The sequence below is a fragment of the Hydra vulgaris genome, chromosome 10 (genome assembly GCF_038396675.1).
Source record: "Hydra vulgaris chromosome 10, alternate assembly HydraT2T_AEP".
NCBI lineage: Eukaryota > Metazoa > Cnidaria > Hydrozoa > Anthoathecata > Hydridae > Hydra > Hydra vulgaris.
In genome coordinates, this window is record NC_088929.1 from 37,762,088 (window position 1) to 37,780,357 (window position 18,270).

Below are 18,270 nucleotides of genomic sequence, written 5' to 3' on the forward strand. Positions count from 1 at the left end.
TATAGAATTCTATAGAATTTTTATAAACCATATGTTCCAAAAGTTTATAGAAATTCTATAAAACTTTTTTTCCTGGGAATGAAGAGGTCTCAGTGAGAGAGTTGCCATTCATCAATATAGGAATATCGACAGTACTGCAATAGTTGTTTGCAGTAAATAACTGAGCTTTGATGGAGTTAAAATTTATAATCCACTGTGAGCCCCAATCAAAAAGAGAAGATTTTTTGTCAGGATAAAGATGAGTCACCAACAAAAAGAGCAACTTTAGATGTAAGGTTGTTGGGAAGATCATTTATGTAAATAAGAAACAAAATAGGACCAAGGATAGAACCTTGAGGTACCCCAGAAGTTACTGGAAATAAAGAAGAGTGTTGACCTTCAAAAATGACTTTAATAAAGCGGTGAGAAAGAAACAATTTGATAATCTCAAAAACTTTCCCAGATACTCTATATGAAACAAGCTTTTGGAGAAGACCAACATATGTTGGAATATTCAAAACTTTGTCAAGAGCAATAGCCCGAACCTCTCCGCCTCCATCTAATGCACAATAAAATCTTTTAGTCACATCAGTTAGCAAGTCAGCCATAAAACGAGAGAATCTAAAACCGCATTGATTGTCTGACAGCAAGCTATTTAACTCAAGATGGGATGTGAAAAATTAGTTTATCAAAGGCTCAAAGACCTTACTAATAACAGAAAAAAGACTGATCGGACGATAACTGGAGCGGTCAGAATGTTCGCCGGAGTTTTTGAAAATTGTAACAGATGCCATTTTCCAGCAGAGATGAAAATAAGACTCATTCAAGCACTTATCAAATAGTTTAGAGAAAATTGAAGAAAGTTCTGAGAACAATTTACCCGGAAACCCGTTGAACGAACGGGCGGGTAGCCGATAGAAAAAAACATTTTTTTAAATGTTGCACATGTAAAAATTCAATAAGACCTTTCATCCAATCATTTCATTTAAGTAGAGTTGTTCTTTTTCACTTAAAACTGAATTTTATGTTACATTAAGTGTACAGATTAAAAAAGTCTTAATTACGGTTTAGAACTACTTGCATGTCCACTGTTTTTTTTAATGTATTGTACTTTATAAGTTATTACATATATAAAAATAGTTTTGTATATGAACTTTGAAATGACAAGACAAACTAAGTAATATCTAAGAACGCAATTATTAACAAGTTTTATTTAAATATAGTTTTATTGATGATTTTCTTGAGAAAGCTCTATCGATGATTTTCTTGAGAAATTTCTATCGATGTATTTTTTGAGAAAGTTCATCAATTAGAGAACCTATAGCGCAATAAGTTTAAGTAATTCCGCATTACTTAATAATTGTCAATAATAATTTTTCAAAGTTTCTTGGTTTATAGTTGACCATAGGCGAATTATTAGGAATCCATAAAGTACGTACGTGGGAAAACCACTGATTTAGGATCCTCTCCCCCTTGTACCCATCTGTATGCTTTTAACGATGTCTCATTCTTTGCTTCTGGACGCATTATTTATTACAAAATATCATTATTCCTCCCTTCCCCAACGCAGATATTTTTCAAACCATTAAAACCAAAAAAATTTTATCATTCAAATGATACTTTAATTAAAATGATTCAATGCCGTTTGAGCATTTTTGTTTGAGGATTTGTTAAAGGATTTTGAGTAAAATTTAAACTAAATGCTGTGAGTGTTAGGGTGTAGACTTTTTAGTAAGCTTTTAGTAGAGTTACTGAAAACTTTTTGTTTTTATTTACTTTTTAAAAAAAGTCAGCCACCATGACAATTGATTATACACTGGGTCCCTTATATTTGTGAACTTTTTTTTCTTCGAATGTATAAAAACCTTTAAAAAGAAGGTTTAAAAAGAAGTGAAAATCATTTCAAATTGCTCGTCAACACTCACACTATCTGCCCAAGGTTTTTAAAGTAAACATGCAAGAACTCAAAGCAAAGTTGATGCTGCGCCATCTATTGTAATAGTAACAGACAAGGACAATGACTTCCAAGATCGCTTCTGTTTGCTTTATTTGTTTTTCTGATTGAAGTATATGATGCTACTTTACAGATAGAAGAAAATATAGCTGATCTTGTATTTCTAGAGATAATAATAGATAATAATAAGATATGATAGAGATAAGATAAGAGTAAGATAGCTGATCTTGTATTTCTAGAGCACGTTAATGACACTGTCTCACCTAAGGAACTGTAGAGTTAAGTTCAATGAAGTCAGCTCATTTGTTACAGATAATGCCAGCAACATGACAGCAGATTATGTTAATCTTAAAGACTTACTCCCAAATTGTGTTCACATGACATGTAACGTGCACATCCTTGTGGTTGAATGTTTTTTTTGAAAGTCAATTTTTTATAACTATACTTCAAGAAACTTTAATAAAAAGAGTATCTGGCTGACAAACTTGATATTTCTGCCGACAGCTTTCCATTTCCTCCAGTTCCTGCAATAACGAGATGGAACAGCTGGGTTTATACTGTGGTACATCATGCTAAATATATTGCACATTATACTGGGTTCATTGACGCAGAGATTGATGGCAATAACTTTTAATTGCTTTTATGATGAATTACTGGGAATTAATAGCTGTCTCATCGCTGATGAGTTTGTTTTCTAAAAGCAGGTTTTTAAGAAGATTAATTTGCCGTGAATTTTCACTAACCTTAATAATGTGCTAATAAATATACTTCAACTATTCAAAGAAGCAAGAAAATATGGATAAAGAATTTTGCACGATTTTATGAGTCACATAAAAAACGAAGAACTGTTGCACTAGAAGAACAATCACAGGAAGATAACAGCAGGGTACCACTCAAAATTTATGTTGTTGGTCGCGATATGTTCATGGGAGAATCCATCAAAGGCAGACAAGAATGCATAAAGCAATTTGAAAAAGAAGTAACAAGTTTATGGCAGAAAAAAATTTTTTTTCATCTCTATCAATTTGTAAAAGATAAACTTGATCAAGTGCTGAAGACGTACAATAAATGTGTAAAACAAAGAAAATACGATCTATTAAATGAGGTTTTTGAAATCACAAAAAAATAATTAGTGAATGACTCTACAGTGAGGAAAAAAGATTGTGCCATCTTCAGATTGGAAGCAAAGAACAGGTGTACAACTTGGAAGGATGGTAGTTCAAAAACTATCCATACATTTAAAAGAAGAAAAACGTCTTTGAAGTCTACTTCAACAACAGTAATAGCAACAGCAACAACATCAACTTTAGAATCTAAATCTAAGGCAGAATATTAAGAGTCTGAAGATTTAGAAGAAAAGATATCAGAAAGAACTACAGCAAAATAAAGACTTCAATCAAATTAGTAACATCTTCAAAGTTATCAACCAGAAAATCAGCAACCATTTTTCGACAGTTATCTCAAGATGAGATTACATTATTATTGCATCAACTGCATTTTATTCCAAAAGTTCTGAATGAAAATCTTCTGAATCATGTAATTCAACTTTTTTGAAAGAATCTTAAGTGTCTGATCATAGATTTAGAAGTTTTCTTGTTTGATTTTTCAATGGATTTAGAACTAACAAATTGATTTTCCAATTGATTTGGAACTAACAAATTTTGAGCACCTTTTAGATCCTTTACCAGAGGCGTAAAAAGAATTTTTTGGTGATTGAGATAGGTAACTTCCAGACATGGAGCAAATTCCAAACATTTATTTGTTTATACTTATGTCAAATAATGAGGGTTTGCAAAAAATTGCAATGATTGGAGGCTAGGAACAAAAAAGCTCCAAAATTTTCGCCCCCCCCCCTGCCTCAAACGTGAGAGCAACAAGTTGATGAAGTATTTTTTGTACTATTCTTAACTAGACTTATATTCATCGATAAATTTTAAGTTTCATAGTATTATCTATTAGCGTTTAAAAATTATTACCATATAAAATTTGCAGCCCCGTCAAATTGAGGGGGGTTTAAACTTAATAAGATCATAATTTTTGAACGCTAAAATATTTTAAAATGAAATCTAAAATTTATCGATGAATACAAGTCTAGTTAAGAATAGTACAAAAAATACTTCATCAACTTGTTGCTCTCACGTTTGGGGCAGGGGGGGCTAAAATTTTAAGGCTTTTTTGTTCCCAGCCTCCAATCATCGCAATTTTTTGCAAACCCTCATTATTTGACATAAGTATAAACATATAAATGTTTGGAGCTTGCTCCATGTCTGGAATTTACTTATCTCGAACACCAAAAAATTCTTTCTACGCCTCTGTCCTTTACATATTTTATTTGTTCTTTTTTGAAGTTTGCTTCACATTTTGATCTAATTAGCTCTTTCAATCTTTGCTACGTATTAATTAATACGTATCAATGTGTCCTAATGTATTATAAAAAAAAAAAAAAAATTTGGTTAAATCACAAAATGTTTATTAAAATAAAAACTTTTAGCAAATTCAGTTTGTATTGATCACTAAATTTTTTGCAACTATATCTTCAGTTCAGTTTTTGCAACTATATCTTTAGTGTTCAGCTTGTATTGACAACTGAACCTTTTGCAACTATATCAGTTTGCATTGACCACTGAACTTTTTTCAATTATATCCACTGGTTCCTACTAATACCTACTGTTTCCTGTGTGAATTACTCATCCATTGCGTGTGTTAATTGTGTAACACCTACTATATCAATGTGCCCTTACTCCCCTTATACATAAAAGTATATGCAAACAAAGCATAAATATTTACTATTTTTTTCAAATTCAAGAAACTTGTTAGATTTTTATATATTCAAAAATACTAAAAAAAAAATTCTTCTGAAACTCAAAAGTACAATAATATAAAGTTGTAATTGTATCCCAGAAACCTTTGCGTTTTTAAATTTTCTACTGAAATATTGCACCTCACCCCATGTCCAATTTCCCCCCGCTCTCTCCTATATCAAAAAATGAATAATTTCGGGATATCGCTTCTTTTTTTATTCTACTAAGAAATAAGTTCGTTTTATAAAAAACAAAAAATTTCTTAAAAAATGTGTGTGTGTGTGTGTGTATAATTTAATCAATGTATTATACTTTTGTAAAATAATCTTATTTATACATAAGTAGAGATGTAATCAAGGTAGTAAAGGCCAAGGCCAAGACTTTGACCAAGACATATGGGCTCAATAACAAGACATCAAAAAATCAACCAAAGACAAGTCTAAGACCAAGATTTTAAAAGTATACAAAAGACCAAGATCAAGACTTAGATTCTTAGAAGCTTTAGAAAAAAAGACAAAAACGCTCACACATTTATGTGCAATATTAGACGTTTAGTATATGTACTATTTTACCGTTTATACACATTACTCTACAATAAAACGTAATTGCAACTGTTTCGTATAATTATGTTAATTTATATTGTGAAGTGCACTGTCGCAGCTTCAAAAACATATCTTTGATAATAATAGAAAACAAACATGTTTCTTGTATTGTTAAAAACAAATTTAATTTTCTACATGCAAATCATTTAATATATCTTCATCATTACTACAAAAATATGTCTTGATTCTCATTTACTCTCATATTTGCCTGTAAGTCACTAAGTACATCAAAAAGATTTTTTGATGTACTTAGTGACTTACAGGCAAATATGAGAGTTTTTTTAATGTACTTTTGATGTACTTAATGACTTACAGCCCTGACTAGAATCTGAAAGTCCTAAAATATCTTAGAAATGGAAGACCTTTTCTTTTTTTTTTAGGAGACGCAAATCTGATACAAAATACAAAAAAAAAAATCAACATCTTTCCCCACCTCCTCCACCACCAAACATTCCCAGATCTATCACTGCAAAGATCTTATTTAATTCATCTACAATTACCGAGGCTGCAATCTGTAAAGTAGTGCCCCGTAAAAGCAAGGTATCAAGGCATCCATTAACGAGTCTTTATGTCAACAATGATGGCTATATAGTCAATGGACTGGGCTGAAATAAGTTCTCCTCTGGTAATAATTGAAATGTTAGATGGCTTAGTGATGGTAGTACGCCCTTTGCTTTCCATGTTATTGATAAATTTCCGAAAATTTGAATTCTCGACAAAAGGTAGTAATAGCGAGCAACCAACAATAAAGTTTGTAACTGAGGTATCCGAACTATTAATTTATTAAGGGTGTTGCAATCTATACGAATTCTGTTTTGCGAAGAATGTATCAAAAAAAATTTTTGTTTGCAATCCGAATTAAAATGTTTTAGAGCCTCTGCGTGTTTTTCAGGATAGACGTTACTATAATGTCTAAGATAAATAAATAAAAATAAGTCAAAAGGTATAAATACGCAGAGTATAAAATAAACACATAAAATACTTTTTGTTTTCTAAAAACACCAAAATAGGTAATATCCAACCCTATTTAAAGAATTCTTTTCTTTTTTTTCTTTTATTAATTACGCCTCTAATAAAAAACAGAAGAACAAACTTTTTTTTTAAATAAAGAAAGTATGGATCTTTATCAAAAAATAGAAATAATTAGCATTTAAATGGAATTCTTTAAAAGCCAAAAACACTTCTCCTTTTTTTACATTTAAAAAAGAAAAGTTTATTGGTTAGATTAAGTATGTGATGACTTATGCACTTTTTTACGAAATATTTCATTTCGTAAAAAAGCTTGCTTATAACATTAAGGGAAAGAAAGAAAAAAATGTTCTCTTAAAATAAAAAACTTGCTCATTCAAAATTAAACAACATCCCTAACGGTTTTAGTATCGACTGGCGAGAACAACTTTTAAGATAGTTCTTGAAAATATATGATAAAAGATTACGTAATACGATAGCGATTGTTTTTATGATTTGATGGTAACTACGATAAAAGATTATGGTAATAAGATGGCGATTATTTTTATGATTTTATGGTAACTATGGCTAGCAAAAAAAAAAAAAAAAAAAACGACCTAAAAAAAGGAAGAGAGAATCTCGACACAACTCTCATGTAAAAAAAAGTCGCTATTTAGTTTTATTTAATTAGTGCCAAATTTTATTTTATATAGAAATTATTTATTTTATATAGAAATATTTTATTTTATATAGAAAATTCGTGCCGAATTTTATTTTATATAGTTGAATAAAACTAAATAGCAACTATATTTTTTAGCATGAACTGCATCGAGATTTTCTCTTACTTATTCTTGTTTTTGTTATTGATACAAATAATACACTAAGCATTACTTTTAAATTTAATTTCCGCTTTAAAAATTTTCTAGCTTTGTGGGTGTCTATAAACAACGTCACGCTAAGTTTCTTTTTAAATTAGAAGAAAGAGATTATTTTTTCTCTTGAGATTTTTGATTTAATAAAGCGTTTTATGTTTAATGAAAATCTCTGGGCAAAAAATAATGATTTTCTTTTTCTATCTAAAAGTTAAGTTTGGCGTGACGTCCCTATGGGTGGTCCTATTTCCGATAATCATATTAGTCAAATTTAATACTTCGAGAATTTTATCAGCTATATAACTTATGAATGAACGAAATATTATCAGTTTGGTAACTTATGAATGAACGAAAAATATATTTTTTAATGAAGTTCAGATGCATAAATTTTCATTCAATTGAGTTGATATGAAATTTGTTAAATAATATAAAAATTGGATGTCTTTTAATATATTTTTTTTTAAGTTATAACAATTTAATATTATAATTTGACATTACATTTATAGCAGGAGTTAAACCACAAAAAATAAATATTTTTTGATAAAATTATGCAATTTGATTGAAAATGACTGCTTTTTAAATGTAAAACGAAATGTAAAATTTAAAAACTACAAACAGAGGTATTTTCTAAATTGAAAAAAGTTGTCCTATGGTGGGTTCGGCGGCATCAAAGTCTAGATTGGTTTAAAAGAAGAAAGAAAAAAAAAAAGTCGCAATTATTCAGATTCGTACAGAATTTTACAGAAATTAATAAAAATCACACTCAAATATGCTATTATCTCCTAAAATCACTTTCAAGTATGCTATTATCTCCTAATCTGGAAAGTTATTTTTCTCTGCATTTAAGACAACAATGTAATCTTATAGAATATTTTACATTAAACTCTCAAAGCTTCATTAATATCCTCTCGGTTGATATTTAAGGAAGTTTGGCTTGAAGCTGAAAGTTTATAACTTTAAAAAAAAACTTTAAGAAATAAAGTTAAAAATCGTGAGTGAAAAATCAGTGAGTTCCAATGTTTTATTTTATGTATGGAATGATTAAAACAATTGCCTTTTCACTATAATCTTTATATAATTATAACTTTGAACAGCTGCAGAGAAGGGTCAGGTGGTTTAAAAAAAAAAAATCCTTTTAACATATTAAAATAGTCTGTTTTCAGCAGCCTTTATTGATATTAAAAAATTGATATAAAAAAAATTTATATATATAATTTTGTCAAGTTTGGAAATAATGTCACTTTTTTATTATTTTCATTCACTATGCAGTGAGTTCGTTTTATTTTGTTTATAGAATAGTTCAAATTTAGCATTAGTATATTCTAAGATTTGAAAAAATTATTTTTTTTTTCAGAGAAAATTTTTAATGCCAACTTATTTTTAAGCACACAATTGGAACTACATGGTACTTTTTGCTTCAAGTAAAGATATAAGGAATCAGTGTGGGTGTTATGCCATTCAGTGTGGGTGTTATGCCATTCAGTGTGGGTGTTATGCCATTCAGTGTGGGTGTTATGCAAGGGATCTTATTTTTGTTATTATTCAGAAATTTAACAATTGCGCCTTAGTGAAAATATATGCTGTTAATATATTTTTCTTATTGCCCCCTAACTCTAACCCTAAACACCTCTTCCGACTTTTTATTATTTTAATGATTTTCTTTTTAATTTTTTACCAGCTTAGCATTAGAACAAAACACCCTGTGTTTGCCACTTTTTTGGACCTAGTCTAATATAAATGTTCATTTCTCACTCGTTTTTTTACGATGTCTTGAAGTTTCAAAATTATACAATATTTTACTGCAAAAATATCGAAGGGTACTCGTTATCCTGACCAGTATATCGAAACTTTTATTAAAAATGTATTGTTCAAAAATAGATATGAGCATCAAATTTGACTAGAAGAGGTTTTCCTGCCTTTATTTTTTTTATTAAAAAATTAGTGTGAATGATTACCCTTTCACTCCCGCAAGCCGGTGACAGAGGCTTTTGATTTTTCTAAGTTTTGACCGCAAGTCGTCGGTAGCGGCTTTCGAGTATGCTTTACAATTTATCTTGTTTTGTATATAAATTTTCATTCTAGGCACATATAATGTGTTTGTTCTAAAGGTTTAATTAATTCTCTGCATAATCAAGAACAAACAAGAGCCATATTGTGTAATTATAAAAACCTATTGCTTGACAAAATTAAAAAATCTTGAGTAATCCTTGATACAAAAAACTTTAGTTACAAAAGTTTATTTTGTTACAAAGTAAAGCAGCGTTAACACTGTAAAATTTAACTTGTAGAAGTGTATAAGTATTTAGCTAAGTAATTACAAAAGTCATTTGAACAAAAACATTATTTTTATAGGTTGAATTAGTTTTGTTTTGGACATAATGTTTGCGTTACTATTTATAAGGCAATGGTTTTAAGCACATTGCATCTCTTTTGTTCGATGATGCGTGTTAAAAGCTCATTTAATTAGAACGTTTATTTGTTTAACTTTCTATTGATAGTTTGTTAGGCTTTTAAAGTGTTGTTCGAATTTTAATTTGTTGTCAACGATAACATCGACAACTAATTAAATTCCAAATATTATTCAATAAAATGTGCGGACAAGATTTTTGTTAAAACGGCTGGTAGGGAAAGCGTTAAATCAATTGTTTGTTAGGTTGTGTAAAATTAACTTTGAAATAATTTTAAAGGTTATGTTTATTATTTGAAATAATTTTTATATCAGTTAACAATTTATCAGTTAAAAAAACATAAGTCCCTTTAGGGAGTTTTTTTGAGAGACACGTCTAAAAAAGACTTTGCACAATGTAAATTGTGCCCAACACAAATCAGCACAAAACAGGGTAGTACAACTGGTTTGAATGTTCACATTCGAGGTTGTCATAATACAAGTTTTCATGACATCATGAAAAAATATTTAAAACAAGCACCAGAAACAACAACTGAGCAACTTGCCCAAGAACCGGTTTAAGAATCTTCAAAAAAAAAAGTAAGGATGGATATTTCATCATATTGCAAGGTTGTCACAAGATTTGGATATTATGAAATATATGTGTGCAGAAAATCTAGCTTTCCAGTATGTTTCAACCCCTGCATTAAAAGACTTGTTATTAGCACTCCGTTCAGAAATTATTATAAAAGCACCATCAACATATTCAAGAAACAAACTTCCAGTTCTTTATTCAAATATTTTCGAGGCTGTTCAAAGTGTTCTTCGAAGCGACTTAAAAGATGTTGAAGCAGTTGGTTTTGCGTCTTTGGTCAAGCAAAAACAAAGAGTGTTTTGACTCTTCATTATATTTCAAAGGCTTTTGAGTTAAAAACATTTTTGCTTGGATGTATTGCTTTTCCTGACGACACACCGCAGACAATAATGCAAACAAAACAGATGCATTAATTTCTGCCCTTCCTTTTAATATTGGATGTGAAATGACTTCAGTCACTGATAATGGAGCAAATATGCTTTCTGGAATGAAAAAATCTGTTGAAGTTGATGAAAGCTTCTCATGCATCGCTCATTTACTTCAACTTGTCATTGTGGATACTGTCAAAGAAGTTAAAGATGTTGAGAAAGTCTTTAAGGTAAAAAAATCTATTTAAAATTAAGCATATTGTCATTTTCATGCATTTTTAAAACTTTTAAATTTATATTGATTTATTAAGTTGTGTTTAAAGCTTGGCTACACACAGCAATTTTTGTTGATAAAAATTAGGTTTTGATTTAAACAAAATAAATTTCTGTTTACTAAAACAAAACTTGTCAACAAAAATCACTGTTTGTAGACAAGCCATACTTAGACGTAAAAAAGTGCAATTTTAATTTGTCCTAGATTTCGAAATACAAAATTGTCTTGTCGCGGTGGTCGAGCGGTCTAAAATGCTGATATTTGACTTATAATGTGGACCATTATCAGTGGTTCGTGGGTTCAAATCCCACTTTTGGCAAGACTAGACCCTTCAAAAAAGTTCATATGAGAACTAATGGGTCAGAACTTCCAATAAAAAATAGTACTTTTGACTGTATGAAATTGTCGATTATATGACTAATTTTATCTTGTTTTTTTGCCAATGTAAAAAATGTACACATAAAATAGTAAAATGGTTTAAAAAATCAAAAAAAGAATAATTTCAAATAAATTTTTCACTTTTAAGTGTGTAAGACACTATCAGCTCGAACTCATAAATCTACAATTAATCAACGGAGAATTGTTGAGGCCTGCAAAGATGTCCTTCCAAATAAAATAAAATTTCACAAAATTATTTCTCCTTGTAAGACACGTTGGAACAGTGGATTCATGTGCATGGATTGAATTTTACATTTGCGGTCAGCTCTAGAAATAATTGCATGTAGTAATCTCAAAACTGATGATTTTTTGAGAACTTTAATTCCATCAACAGATCAGTTTGAGGTTATTGAGAAAATTGTGCCAATCTTGCAACTTTTCAATGAGTTTAAAGAAGTTGTTTCATCAGAAAAAACCCAACATGACATATTGTAATTTCAGGGCTGTTTGATATCCAAGAGAAAATTAAAAAATTGACACGGCCAAACTTACAGCAGATTTTGTTTCTAGACTTCACTCAAACCTTAATAAACGATTTATGGACTGCGGCTCAGGAAGAAAGATCAATGCGCTAGCCCACCTACTTGATTCCAATTTTAAGGGTCCTGTTGACTAGGTTTGGCAAAGATAATGCTACATTAAGAGATTTGAAAGAATCTTCTATAGGGAAATACGTATCCAATTTAAATGAAACTAAAATGCCATCAACAAAGCTATCACACGAACAAGATTTGTCTCTAACTGAACAGCTCCTCTTTGAAATGATGATTCTAACGCAGCTACACTTTACAGATCATCAAAAGAGTCACCATTTAAAGCTGAGTTTGATGATTACAGGAGACTTGGATTTCCAGCTAAGAATTACAATATTTTGGAATGGTGAAAAATTCATTCAGCTTCCAATTTTGTCTAGCGCTGCAAAAAAAAAATACTGTGTGTACCAGCATCATCAACTTCTTCAGAACGTGTGTTTTCACAAGCTGGAAACATTGTTTCGTGTAAAAGAACTTTATTTAAGCCAGATAAAATTGAAAAACTTGTGTATGTTAAAGTAAACATTCATAAGATTACCGTAAAAAAATGGCTACTTGAGGAAAAAAATTTGTCATCATCTGATGAGATGGGTTGATTTTTGTTTTGTAATAAAAAGTTAATTGGAAAAATAAATCAAATCTTAACTGAATGATGAATTTTTTTTAAGCGTAATAAAGAAATATTGAGCAGCCGTGGCGCAGTAGTTAGCGCACTTGTTTCAGATGCGCGAGATGCGTGAGATGCGTTTTCAGATGCGTGAGATGCGTGAGATACGTGGTTCAACCGACATCTCTGGATAAGTTTTGCAACATCGTTTAGGAAGGAGGCGTGAACTTCCTGTTAAATGCTCTTCCTCGGTGCTCTGTGATAAGACCGTTAGGACTTCTTAGAGCGCCTAAAATAAAGAAAAAATAATAATAATGTTTTTTGATTAAATCTTGTTGAATATCGTACAATATCAAATAATATCGTACAATATCGAAGTTAATATCGAGTTTATTGAAACTTTTGAGAAAAATGTATAATTTCAATATCGAAATTTGATACTAGGTTGCTTTAATATCGTAATATCGACAATATCAACTTTTCTAAATATCGCTTTTTAGTTTGGACTACTGTTTTCCGCCTGCACGGATACAACTTGATCCGACGTCACAACAGATGCCGAGTGAAGCTCTTACGTAACAGTGCAAACTTTAGCTAAGAAAAGTATAAAATATTACAACAATTACTGTTGTGATACGTAGAATTTTATTATAATATTTTAATTTAAAAAAGATATTTTAATATTAAGTTCAACATAATATAGAATTCATAGTGAAATATAATTAAAAAATGCCCATGACCAACCTACAACTTTTTTGGGCAAAGGAAATCACTGATGTTTGATCATGGTAGGACTAAAAGTGGACTTTTTGTTTAAAAGCTATTGCAACCAAATGAGACATCATGTTTATTGTTAAATTATAAGAAGCAGAATAACGGCAATCAGGAACAATCCAAGTTCTCTTAAGAGTCAGGGTTGGCCCTTGGGAGAACTTGGATTTGTGGATGTGGTATTTGTGTCTCCAATCGCCTCTTTTGGTTCAAACACAAAATCAAACCAGCTACTTTGATTACATTTTTTAAGCTGAATCTCAAAAAATCCGGCGCAAAGCCGTTGCAGGTTTTTAACATTTTGTATAAATATTTTAAATACTACGTTTAGCAGAGGCTATAAATGCCCCGAAAATAAATTGCAGAACATATACCAGTATAATGTTTAAGACTTAACTACGTATTTAATGTGTCCCGATCCTATATTATGTTTACAAAATGTATTTATTATTTACAGGTTTATGAATGGCCCAGTTTACTGTGCTTCAGGGAAGCCTACTTGTAGAGATACTCTAGTAACTCTACAAGTACTCAGACTAAGCCAAGTGAGTAGTTTCTCACTTGGCTTAGTCTGAGTACTTGTATTCACATATTATAACTGTTTACTTGTGTTCAAAGTTCAATCAAGCGATTGATTGACTCCCTCAAAAAAACGCTCATTCCTATTTGTTTTTTAAGGTTAACTTTGTGCAATTTATAGCCTAAGGGTTGTATAACCTGCATTTCTTGAAGACACTTTTAATTTTCACCTCTGTCATTGTTTTTAAAAACATCTGAAATGTTTTCAAAAATAATGAACGTTTGCGAATGTTTTTTTTGTAACATAGAAGTTGTGCTTTGTTTTGTAATCTTCTGCCACCTTTAGTTATACAGTCTTTATACAGCCTTTAAAGGTTTTAGAGGGGATCAGCTTCATCATGGTGTTGAGATCGGATTTTTGACAAAGTAAATTGAATGCTAAATTCTTGTTTATATGACCACGCAATTATTGGATTTTTAACTATTTGGTGTCAATCACTGGTGGAAAGGTGTCAACCACTGGTCGAAAGCGTAACAAAGGTGCTTATGCTTCACTAGGTAGTTAATAAAACCGCTTTTAAATTTTTGTAATGGCTGCCAGCGTAGAAATTAAAGATGCATAAAAATTTATTGGAAAACAGTCATTAGGATGTTTTATAAGCAGTAGTAGCAATGATTCATCTGCATTCACATTTGCTGTAAAGAAAAGTGCAAAGATAAATGTGAAGGAAAGTTATCTAGTTAAGTCTTGTGAAGTTTATTTGTTATAAAAGCGTTACAGAAACACCAATTATTCATTAGCAAAAATTTGAATGCTGTATAAGATTTGCAGAATTACCCTTCTAGATTTTTACGGGTAATTCTGTTATTTAGAATACATAAAATATTTAAATTGCGATTTAAATAAAGTGTACTTGAAATATCGTAATTGAAAGTTGATTAAGATAGGAGTAGAATACTTTAATTGAATTTTTAGTTATGTAAGCATGAACTACTATAATTGGGTGTTTGAAAGAGTGAATAAGAAATAATTTAAAGAGTGAATATGAAAATAATTTAATAAAAATGGTATTGCGGTATTTCAATTTTCATTTAACGAATTATAAGTATGTGAAAAAGTCAGTAAATTTACGAACCTTTATTACAACCTTCAAAAGTTATCATTAAGAACGCATAAACAAAAATTATTGGTTAACTACAAACTTACCAATTAAACCCTAAACTACTTGACTTCATGCAATATTCTTGTATTTTCCTAAAGAAATTTACAGTATATGAAAAACAGGAAGTAAATAAAAAAATTTCTTTGTTGAAAAACATAATAACTGTTTCTATAAGCTGAAAACTTAAAACATATTTAATGATGTAATTTAAACAAATTATAGTTATTTTCTGATATACTTTAGGAATTATTGTGAAAAAGACAAAAAGGTATAGTATAATAACTTATAAACAATTAAAATATCAGTTATCTAAAGTGGCAACTACTAGAAAGTGAGCGTGGCGGAAAAAATAGAAACGTGTCTGAACGTGAAAAAATTTAACTGAATGTTGCATGGCTATTTTTAGTTAAAACTAGGCAGTACCCATACTTATGTATGTGTTAGAGCCGTACCCATACTGACGCGTGTCTGAGTTCATATTTAAGGAGAAAATAAATAAGTATATACTTTTAATTTTTTGGTGGTCATTACTTGAAAGGGATTTAATTGCTTTAAGTGTTCGTGACCATAACCCTTCCCCCCCCCCTCATCCTCGCCTGTATATCTTTGGTTATCTTATATATATGTAAATGTATTTTTTTATATTGTGGATAAGTTCAGTGTTTTCTTTTTAAAGAGTAAATCAATTTTTTCATTCTTACATAACCAATAAATTGATTTTAGTATGGCAATTTCGGATTGTTTATACTTGGATTTTATTCCATAGTTTTCTTAACCATCTTAAGTGCAACAAATCCCAGCGAATTTCCTACAACCCAGTTTAAGTCTTTCAGGCCAACTGTATTAAATTAAGTATAGATTTGGAATTATGACTGAGTTATGCAAGCTGGTAGACTTTTTTATCTTATATATCATTATAAAAATTTACGGGTTTAGTAATAACACTTTATATAGTAGAAATGTGGCAAAAAAAAAATCAAAATTGTGTTTTTCACAGAAAGTGAGTTTTTTAAAGCACAAAATTTTTAATAAAGAAAGTTGAATGTTGATATCGCAATTTGTAATTATCAATTTAAATTAATCATAACTTCCGTGAAAATGATCAAATTTACCAAAAATTGGTATCAATTGAAAGCTGAAAAAAGTAAGAAACGTTTCTTAAGTAGCAGGGGTAATTACAAAATACCCAGGGTGGGTGGCGGTGCCTCTGCCACTGTCACCCACCCAGAGTGGATGAGTTTTTTTGTAATTATCAACATAAATTAATGAGATTTAAAATTTGTTAGTTGATAAATTAGTGATCAATAGAATGATAAAAAAAGCGTAATTGCTTCTGGGTAACAAGGATAAATGGGCATATTTAGGTGTTTTATATAGGGTAGGGTAGGGGAAAGAGGAGGGGGGGAAGGTTGGTGGTGTAAGTGAATAATTTTCAAAATTTATGTTTTTAGGTTAAATAAAATACACATGCAGTAAAAGAAAAAGAAAAGTTTCAACACAAAAGTTTCAAACTACTTGTCATATTCAATCATTTCTTAAAAGTTAAAACTTCAAAGCCGCATAATGTTTTTAAAAAGATATGTGACTATAAAAATAGCCTTTTTTTAAATATTAACCAACAATTAGTTTTCAGGATAACATAAGGTTTCCATAGGCTATATCTGCAACAAGCTCTTATTTTGAAATATCTTAATCCACTGCATCATTTTCATAAGACATTATCTTTCAGTATGCTACAACATAAACTTGCTTACTATTTTTTACCTTCATTTTTTCATATTTACAAAAATAAAGAACTTCTTCTTGCATTTTTTAAAATTAAACCATAAATGAAAAATACGTTTCTACCAATTACTGTATTTGATAGCAATGGTTTAAGTCAAACAAACTGTCTTTAAACATCAATAAAACTAAATACACTTTGTTCCATCGTCTTCATAAAAAAGCATATATTCCTGTAAAACTACCGGATCTGTTTATTGATAATAAACTAATAAAAAGAGGACAATCAATAAAGTTTTTAGGCGTGTTATTAGATGAAAATGTAATCTGGAAAGACCACATAGGACTAATTGAAAATAAAATATCAAAAAATTTGAGTATTTTGTACAGACCCAAACAGTTTTTAAATCTATCTTGTTTGAAAAACCTATACTTTTCTTTAATTCACTGCTACTTAAATTACGCAAACATTGCATGGTGCAGCACTAACTCAACGAAAGTAAAAAAATTGCTGAGTAAACAAAAACATGCTATAAGGATAATCTCAAACGTAGATCGTTTCACTCACGCTCGAACAATATTTAATGAACTCAATATTCTAAATGCATATAAATTAAACCTCTATCATGTTCTTATCTTCGTGTTTAAACTTGATAAAAAAATATCCCCAATTTTATTTGATTCAATTTTTAAAAAAATAAGACACATATACCCTACCAGATTTTCAAAAAACAATTATATTCAATCCAAAATATATTATTCAGTTACTAAATTCTCAATTGCAAACCGAGGTCCTAAACTGTGGGATACTCACTGATCTCAAAATACAACTGGATAGCTGGTTCTATTGTTTTTTCCGAAAAAAGTTGAAGCTAAAATTGGCCTCCCAAGATGGCGGCGATTTTAGTTCCTAGCGGTGAAACCGATATACAGTTTAAATGGCTATATCAAATTACAAAAACAAATAATTAAATAAGCTTATAAATTTGTTAAAAATAAAAGAAAACAAATAAATTTTATAAATATTAGAGAAAAAAAGAAATTTTTTTTTTGTATAATTGAATTTATTATTAAATGGCATTTACAAATTTAGTTAAGTCTTATGTATAAGTATTGGGAACTAAAAACTATAAGTCTTATAGTTTTTAGTTCCCAACGCTGTATGCTAAAAGGTTAATAACATAACAGTATGATAAACGGCAATCATTTCTACCCTCTATATTCTCTACTACTATATTCTCTATTTTTTGTAGCAAGATGCCATTTTGTACAAATTCTACATGAATTGTTAACTGAGTGCTGTGAGTATACAAAAACTTAGGGGTTCCTTCTAGAATAATATTATACTTGAATTCTATTATTGCATAAACTATTTGAATAAAATATTATTAAGTGTCACTTATACTGGTAAAAAAAAAACCAGGTCTGAATTATAGTTATTTATAACAACTTTAAAAACAAATAAAAAGTAAATAATAGTTTCTTATAGTTTAAAGGATAATCACTCAATACAATTGAAGAAACAAATGTATATAAAAATACATTTGTTTGAAAAAAATTTATTTATATCTTTATATAGAAATGTTCAAAACATTTCCTTCTCTTTGAAATATCTCCTTAACTTTAATTAAATATCCTGCTTACCTGCTTTTAAGTATTATGGTTATATATTACAGCTTGCTGACTTTTTTATATTAATGAACTGTAAATAGCTGTTAAATAATTTTATAAATATGTT